We start from the raw sequence: 9,247 nt of genomic DNA, 5'->3' as shown, positions 1-9,247 counted from the left end.
ATATCACAACAGTGATGCTAGGGAAATTACACTTGGTTTAAGTACGTCATAAAACAATAAAATTTTATAGGAATCAATAATTATGAATGTCCTTTGAAACTAAAAACATATGAAATAAAGTTCTGTATGGCAATCAACATCCACTACAGAAAATATTAGTTGTGTTATGAGATTTACTATTAATTTTTAAAATGTTGTATAATTTCAAACTTAGAAAATGTTTCCTATTTCTGAACCAGTGAGAATAACTTACTGATATGGTGCCTCATTACCCAAGGAGACTTGAGTGTATATTTGCTTACAAATAAGACATCCTCCTACATAACCATGAGCAAGCATCAGATCAGGAAATTCACATCAGGGAAGTGCTTTAAAACTCTGGAATTCTCTTACGCTGGATCAGACTTTTAATATATTTATTTATTTATTTATTTATTTATGTCACTCTGTTGCCTACTTCACTGATCAGTCATAACCCCTTATTATCATTACTAGGAACCCAGTGCACAGATTTGTGCAGGGATTGGCCCGCTGTGGGAGTGCTGCTCATCCCAGTCAGCAGCCGAACAGCTGTGGAACCACCCTATGAGTGGTGTTCCCACTGTGGGAGCACATTGACCACCAGGGGGCAGTTCCTAATTGAACATCTGCCCCCTAGTGGTCAGTGTGCATCATAGCTACTGGTCGGCCAGTCATTCTGGTTGTTCCGCCATTTGGCCTCTGGGCTTTTATATATATAGATTCATATTGATAGTTGAGCTTTCCCAGATTTAGAGAGTGAAAGACCCTTCAGGGTAGTTTTTGTGTGACTTTGACATGCTTGCATCATTCTTTGAACAGATTCGTATTTTTTGTCATGTGTGTGGACAAACACACAGACATACACACACAAAATGTTTCAGATCACTTTCTGATTTTTTTACCCCAGGCTTAGAAGGAGTAATTACTCCAAGGGAACTTGGTTCCTTTTAGAGGAAAATAAAATCATTACCTGGGCAAAAGTTGCGCTCTGTGTTATCTGCTGGGCTCTCACTGCTCTTATGCTTTGTCAGTGAACAGAGCCAAGAATTACATGGATGTACACACACGTACATATATATGTAAATGCATATATACCTATGTGGTGTATATAATTTATAAATATAAACACTTGCATATATATGTGAATATATATAGAAAACCCCTACAGATTGACACCAACATCTCTAAATCTTACCCAATACCACAATGTTTATTTTAGTTTTCCTGCTTATCATACTTATCATTTTCTTCTTTTATCAGGGAGGGAACTGGCTATGATTATCTTCCACTGATTTTGTTATTTTGATTTTATACCCTAATTCTCCCCTTGCCATTGCTGCCCATGCTCCTTGTACCTTCTTCAACGTATTCATGTTCTATCCACTTCCACTCTGCTGGGATCACAAATAAGAATAGATATTTAACATATTCTATAGACTGATATGTTCAAACACGTAAAACAGTGCTTGGTCCTAAGATTGTGTTTAAAATGATAGTGCCAGACCTAAACAAAATCACAATTTTTTAAAGTCTCTAGTGCAAGCCCAGCCTGTGTGGCTCAGTGGTTGAACATCAATCCATGAACCAGAAGGTTGATTCCTGGATTTCCCATGGTATCCAGAGAACAAGACCAAATGTCTTCCAATGAACGTCAGACTAGAAGTAACCTAGCTAACCATTTTGCTCTTTCATTTTATGTTCTAGTAATTCCCGTTGCTTTACATTCTGCTTAAGTCACACTGGTCTTCTTGATGTTTCTGGATATAACAGAAATTATTCTCCCTCAGTCTTTGTAATCAATCTTACTTTATTTGGATTGATGGTCTTTGCTCAATTACATCAAGCACCCTGTATAACATAATAATCATTTTTGATATTTCCTTAATAGTAAATACTAGGTAATATCTATATTATAAAAAGCTAGCCACAGGAAGGCCATAATGACTGGAACAACCAGTTGTTATGATGCCCACTGCAGCCAGCGAACTGGCCGGATCAGGGGGTGGGGCCAGCTGGCCAACCTCCTGTGGCCCTTCCCCCTGGCCAACCCCACCCCCAATGGGCCCCCACCATCCTAATTGGTCCACAGCCCTTCCCCTTGGCTGGCCCCTCCCCTGATTGCCCCCAACCCCAATAGGGGGCAGGGCCGGCTGGACAACCTCCTGCAGTTCCTCCCCCCACCTGGCCCCACCCCAGATCGGTCCCCCATACCAATCAGAGGTAGGGCTGGCCAGCCAACCTTCCATGGCCCCTCCCCTGGCCGCTGAACCCCAATCGACCCTCCCACCCCACTTGGGGGTAAGGCTGGGTGACCCACAACTCACAGCCCCTCTCCAAGGCCAGTGCTGTCCCCAATCGACCCCACACCTCAATCGGGGGTGGGGCCCACCAGCCAATTGCCTGCGGCCCCTCCCCTCAGCCAGCCTGACCCTCATCAGGTACCAATCAAGGTGGGCTGCCTGGCCAATCTCCTGTCATCTCCTCCTCCTGACAGGCCCAGCCCCTGATGTTCCTTGGTTGGGGCCAGGCTAGCTGGACTCCACCTGTGCACAAATTCGTGCACTGGGCCTCTAGTATTACATATTTTCATAGTAATGATATCCCATACTTAACTTTCTTCATTGATTTTTAGAGAGAGTGGAAGGGAGGGCGAGAGACAGAGAGAATAAAGCATTGATGTGAGAGAGACACATCGATTGGTTGCCTCCAGCATGAACCCTGGCCAGAGCCAGGATAGAGCCTGCAACTGAGGTACATGCCTTTGACTGGAATTGAACCTGGGTCCCTTCAGTTCATGGGCCAAAGCTCTATCCACTGAGCCAAACCAGTTAGGGCAAAGATAGACATTTGTATGTTTTATGTAATGTTTATATTCCTGGATATAGAACAATGACTAGTCAATTGCAATCCTATATAATAAAGAGCTAATATGCTAATTAGATCAGAAGGTGGAATGACCTTCTAGAATGACCAGTGGGCAGGGGGTGAGGAGAGGGGCATCAGGGCAGCCGCGGCTGCAAGGGCTGAGCCCCTTGGATGAATTTCGTGCATTGGGCCTCTAGTACTTAATAAGATTATTGAAAGTGTTCACATAACTTGACATTCTTTATCCATTTGATTATAATAATAATTGGTAAACATTTAGATTGAAATAAAACATATTCTATAACTAATTTAAGTGCTCTACTCCCAGAACTCAAAACTCCTTGTAACCAATTCTTTGCTATTGATTACTGCAAATTCCAGATAACTTACAAAATAACTGTCCATGAATCTTTGTAGATTGATATCAGTGGACAATTCTCTTTCCAAGGTGGTCAGCAAGAACATGAAGTTTGCAGTGTAGTCTACTAAAAGAAATTCTATTCTTTCCCATCTTTCAAGAACACCCTTAAGTGAGGTCCCAATGCCCCAGTCATCTAATCCCAGCTAGTATTTACTGCAACAGAAATAGGTGCATTGGCAGCATACATCACATACTCGTTTAAATTTTTTCTACATTCAGAATTTGTTGAAATATGGCCTTGCACAGACCACTTCCAAGTAACAATGAAATCTTGCTACTGTATCTACCTAGACTTATGGATTGATAGATAACATGGTGTTAGAAGATTATGTACTGGTAGTCCATGATTCACCTCTGGTTTCTTAAAATAAGTGACTTAAAAAGACCAGTAGAGTTTTTTGAGCAGAGAAACTATCTGATGTAATTTTTAACAGTATCACTCTGGCTAGTACCTAGAGAAAATGGTAGAATGAGAGAGAAAAATTGACAAAAATCCAGGAAAGAAATTTGAATCTTGGATCTTGGTATAAAGGATTTGGAAAGAAGGGAAGAGATTTAAGATATAATTTGAAGGTAGAACAAAAAGATCCCACTGAGAAATTTTTCACTTCTTTTTCTGTCCCCAGCACAGGGATTCCTCAATAGTATTACCAATATTGTTGTCATATGACTCAGATAGTGGTTTTCTATAGACTCAAGAATGTGGACTTCCTCTTAAGAATGGTAAGTACTCACCTGGTGTCAACACTGAAACTCTTAAGTGAAACAATGTATGACAAAACCAATTTTATCATAGGCTAGTTGATATGAACAAGAATTAAGTTCCAACAGCATCCCATTAACATTATAACAAAATGACATTGAACTAAACAATATTATTCAAGGCACTGCTGTAAGCTAAATTGGCCACATCTACTGTCAGATATACAATCTGCTAACAGCTAGGCTAATGCTTTGGTATGAAATTACCACAGATAGGGCAATCTATTACTTATATTTAATTTTTTTCATTAAGAAGGATGTAATGTTATTTATCCATACTATATATTAGATATTGAATCTGGTAATGTACTTAGCTTCCCTCCCCACTATACTTCACAACCTTTATCTGGAAACTTACTGAATTCCTCAATGGTGATCACAATTTATCAAACAAAATTGCTTTTGAACATAAAAGATTATCGTATATCAAACTGTAAGAGAATGGCAGATGACCATGTGTCTCATCAGTCAAAAACAGCTACTCTTAAAATAATTTGTACTGGTTTATTGAAGACTTAGTTTTCATGTTTGTATCTTTAGTGTTTGGTATGCTTCTTGTAGTCAACTTTATTTCTTCTTGAATATTATATCTCTGGTCCTTGTTTCTGGATTGACACATGGTAAGTAAGTAGGTCTAGGAAATAGAAAAGATAATCAAGCATGTTTAATAAATGGATGGCTTCAATGACATACAGATCATACATTGACCTAATTTTTCATTTAAAGGTAATGCTTATTTATACATAACAGGCCTTTTCTACATGTTTATTATTTTTAAAAATGATTTGTCCTATATTTGTACATGGTAATAGGGACTTTCTCAGAGATCTCTGTGGAAAGAGTAACAAGGCTAACTTATCTTCCTTTCCATAGACACTGATTCTTATCTACTTTATATCTGATATTTGTTAAGGAGATAATACTACTGAACAAAAATAATTTCTGGATATGAAATTATTCCAAGATGGTAATGTAGACAAATAAGAAAAAAATAAGAAGTGACTTAAAATTGGTAATACAAAAAGTAATCATAAAGCATGATGAATGTAAAATATCTTAGTTGTTTAAATGTATGTTTACTAGAGGCCCGGTGCATGAAATTCATGCACGGAGGGGGGGGGTGGTTCACTCAGCCCAGCCTGCACCCTCTTCAATTGGGGATCCCTTGGGAGATGTCCAACTGCTGGTTTAGGCCCGATCCCTGTGGGACTGCTAGATCCTAACTGCTCACCTGCCTGCCTGATCACCCCTAACTGCCCTCCCCTGCCAGCCTGGTTGCCCCTAACTGCCTCTACCTGCCTCCCTGATCACCCCCAAATGCCCTCCTCTACTGGCCAATTTGGTTCTGATTAGTTTCTATGCCAGTCAGCATTAAAAGCTCCACCTCATAGGCAGCCATTGGCTCCCCACAGCACCCAGATTTGGTTCTGATTGGTTGGTTTCAATGCCAGTCAGTGTCGAAAGCTCCACCTCCTATGTCCTGACATGCCTCCTAGACAGCCATTGGTTCTTCACAGAACCCACATTTGGTTCTGATTGGCCATTTCCTATGCAAGTCAATGTTAAAAGCTCCGTCTCCTAGGCAGCTATTGGTTCTTCACAGCACCCACGTTTGGTCTTGTTAGGTTGGTTCTTATGCCAGTCAGCATCTCCGGGCCTCTCTCTGGGACTGATCAGAGAGGCGGGACTGAATAGCAGCCCTGGCAGAGGCTGGGAAAGAAAGAAAGGTCCCACTGCTGGTAAATCCCAGAAAGAAAGGAGAGATAGAGAGAGGCATGTACTGATCAATAGCTGCAACTGAGGCTGCGGATCAGACCCTGACTCTCTCTCTGGGTCTCAGCCCTCTGGCAGTCAGTGCTGGCTCACCAAGCTGCAGGGGGAAGTCATTGCTGGATCACCATGGCAACCCAGCAGTTGACTGAAGGACTTCCAGGTTGGTCAGCCTTTGGTCGTGGTTGTTGCAACCCTGGGCTTTTATATATTAGGATATTTGAAATGCTTTGTTTTAGAGACAATCCCCATACTTTGGAAAAATAAAATACATAATCCATGACATTAATAATGATCCCTTCAAGTCTTTTACTCAAAAAAAAATTTTTTTTTGAGTTATAGAATCAGTTTATTAGCACCTAGGAGAGAAGAGGTTACTCTGAAGGGCAAGATTGGCAAGATTACAACTGAGAGTGATTGCTCATTTGCTTAGTGACCTAGAGAATAACTGGCAATTTCTGCAATTTTCTTGTTTGGAGGGAGTAGGACTTGTGTTCTTTTGCCAGCAAGTTTGCTTCCTGAGCAGGCAACAAGGGAAATGTTCTGGCCTATTTTATGGAGGTAATTTACTCCTGGAATTAGTTAAAAACAGCATTGGCTTTTAAAGTACAAGTTCTATCAAACTAATCTAAACCTGATCAATCAAGAGGAAGCAAGAGATGCAATCTTTCTTGACATGAGCAATGATTCTGTAGCTACAGCACAAAAAAAATATTTCTCAGGAAATAGAGAACACATGTTTTTGTTAGAGCCTGACTTTTATTTGCAAGCAGAACTGCTTGTTCAATTCTGTATTCAAAAAATATGTACTGCTTTTTTGGCAATAAATGAATAATAACAAGAACATTAAATAGGCATAAAAAGAAAAATAAAGGATTATTCTTTATATGTAAACTGAATACAATTTTATATACTATAATAATATTATTATCAGTTATACTAGTATTTTGAGCATTGTTAGTTACTTTATATGTAACTCTACTGTATATTGGTATATTCATCCAACCATGTATGCTAGTTATTATTATAACGAGGCTAAATTCATTCCTGCCTAGGTGCCAAAATTTGTAGTTGAGGCTTCTCTACTCATAAACTAATGCCAATTAATTATATTCTATCACTTCCTAATACATTATTTTTTATTTTATTTCTTTTATTTCATTCTGTTGAAACAAAGTAATGTTACACTTTCCCAACTTTTTATTTTAAGGCATAGATAAGCCCCATTCTATGCCACACTATTTACTTGTTGGATATCTAAATTGTACACATTAATACAAATGGCTTTGATTGGTATAAAATAAATATATATTGCCTGTATACTTGTATGTGTACTTCTTGGGCATTTTTTCTAGCACTTGGCTTGCTGTCCATTTCTATAGCAGAAATATATTCCTTCACTAAACATTATACTGAATCCACCATTCTGGTTACAAATAATTTTTTTACTCCATTTCAGAGTAGAAAAGTATATTTAAAGTCATTAATTTTTCATCTTTTCTTTTTTTAATTTAAATTCTTTATTGTTTAAAATAATACATAAGTCTTCTTTTTCCCTCATTGACCTCTCCCTGGCCGCTCCCACCCCCCAGCACATGCCCTCAATGCAACCGCACTTCCCCCATCCGTGTCCATTGGTTATGCTCATATGCATTCATATAAGTCCTTTGATACAAGTCCTTTGGTTGATCTCTTACCCCCTTACCCACTGCCTTCCCTCATAGGTTGGACAGTCTGATGCTTCTGTTCATCTTTTCTATGCTTGAGTTCCCTCTAAAACATTCACTTAAACTTTTTCAATTCAATTAAAATTGTATGTATTGAGCACTTCTTTAGCTGGCACTGTGGTAGGTTCTAAATACATAAAGATACAGTGTTATCCTTCAAGTGGCTCATGAATTAATGAAGAGATAGAAAAATACATAAATATAATTAAATGAACGCAATACAATTAACTTATTAAGCTTTAGATTTTCACAAGATATAGCAAGAACATAGGGAACATCTCTGAGAAAATCAGGGAAGACTTTTAAGTTGGCAGTTCATCTTGGGATTGGAAATAATGAAGAAGTAGGAGTCAGAGAAGAAAGAAACAGGCTGAGAAATAGCTGGTCTGACAGTATTTCAGATACATGTAATGCCAAGCATGACACTCAATATATCTGGGTCACAGCACTTGTTGCAAATAAAAAATATTTTTACCCTGCTCTCTCCCTCAATGGTTAGGAAGGTTTGGTGAAAGAAAGTATTTCCATCCTACTTTTTCCAGCAAAATGTCTGTCAGATTGAAACATTTTTAAAGAAATTTTACATGGCCAATGAAAACTGGGAGTAATAATCATTAAGGTTGGAGTTGGAGCCATAGGTTTATATAACCTGTTCCTGATATCTATGTAGAGTAAGAAGAAAAAAGTCTAAATGTCTAACTTGATTAATATTAATGCTGAAAGATGAGAAGGGAAAGGAAAACCTATTCAAAATCATGAAAAGAGTAATTACTAGTAGATTCATTAGAAGGCAGAGAAGATATTAATGCAAAGGCAACCAAGAACAACGAATCTTTCAAGATGTGTGGTAGCAAGATGTCAAGTACAGTAAATATATCCATTAGTTGTCACTGGTCAGAGATAATTAAAAATATATGTGGAGATGTTCCATGAAGTAGTTGGGCTTAACTCATGTTTTGAGCTGCAGTGTAAATTGATGGTAAGTATTTACATCAAGTAGTAATCCTTACAGTGGTCCTGTAAGACAGGTTCTGATAGAGCCGCTTTTTAGAAATGAGAACACCATGGTTAGGGAATTAAAAAACTAAAACTATTTCAGCTAATTATGTATAGAGCTGTGATATAAATTCAAGTGACTGACTCACAGTGATGTGTTGGACTTAGCCCAGGCTCTTCAGAGCCATTTATTAAATGTTCTAAAAATGTGTTAAATCATTGGTAGCTTTGGGATAGGTCACGATGGGAAGATTTACACCACAAAAATTGGTGGCAAGCACTCTGTCAATTGTTTCCCCCTTCCCCAAAACAAAATACTAGAGCTTGTTTACTGTGTAATTACTGTTCAGAGCATTCACTACTATGGTATTTAGGCCTAAGGATAGATTATTATTAAAGGAATTTATATATAGGAATTTATATATACTCTTAAGCTTAGGGTGATATTCTACTCAAGCATGTATTATTTAGCTTATATCCAGGTGTGGCAAAAGTAGGTTTATAGTTTATTCTTGTATTATTATTTATTTATTATTAATTAATTAATCATATGATTTTCCATATGAATAACTGTAAACCTACTTTTGCCCCACCCTGTATTATAAGAACACCAGGTATGTTCTAGATCTATAAACTTTTGAATTACCACTTAACATATAATAATTTATATTACCAATAAATACTA

Source organism: Myotis davidii, unplaced genomic scaffold (assembly GCF_000327345.1).
Source record: "Myotis davidii unplaced genomic scaffold, ASM32734v1 scaffold1584, whole genome shotgun sequence".
Classification (NCBI taxonomy): Eukaryota; Metazoa; Chordata; class Mammalia; order Chiroptera; family Vespertilionidae; genus Myotis; species Myotis davidii.
This window is presented reverse-complemented; position numbering follows the sequence as displayed.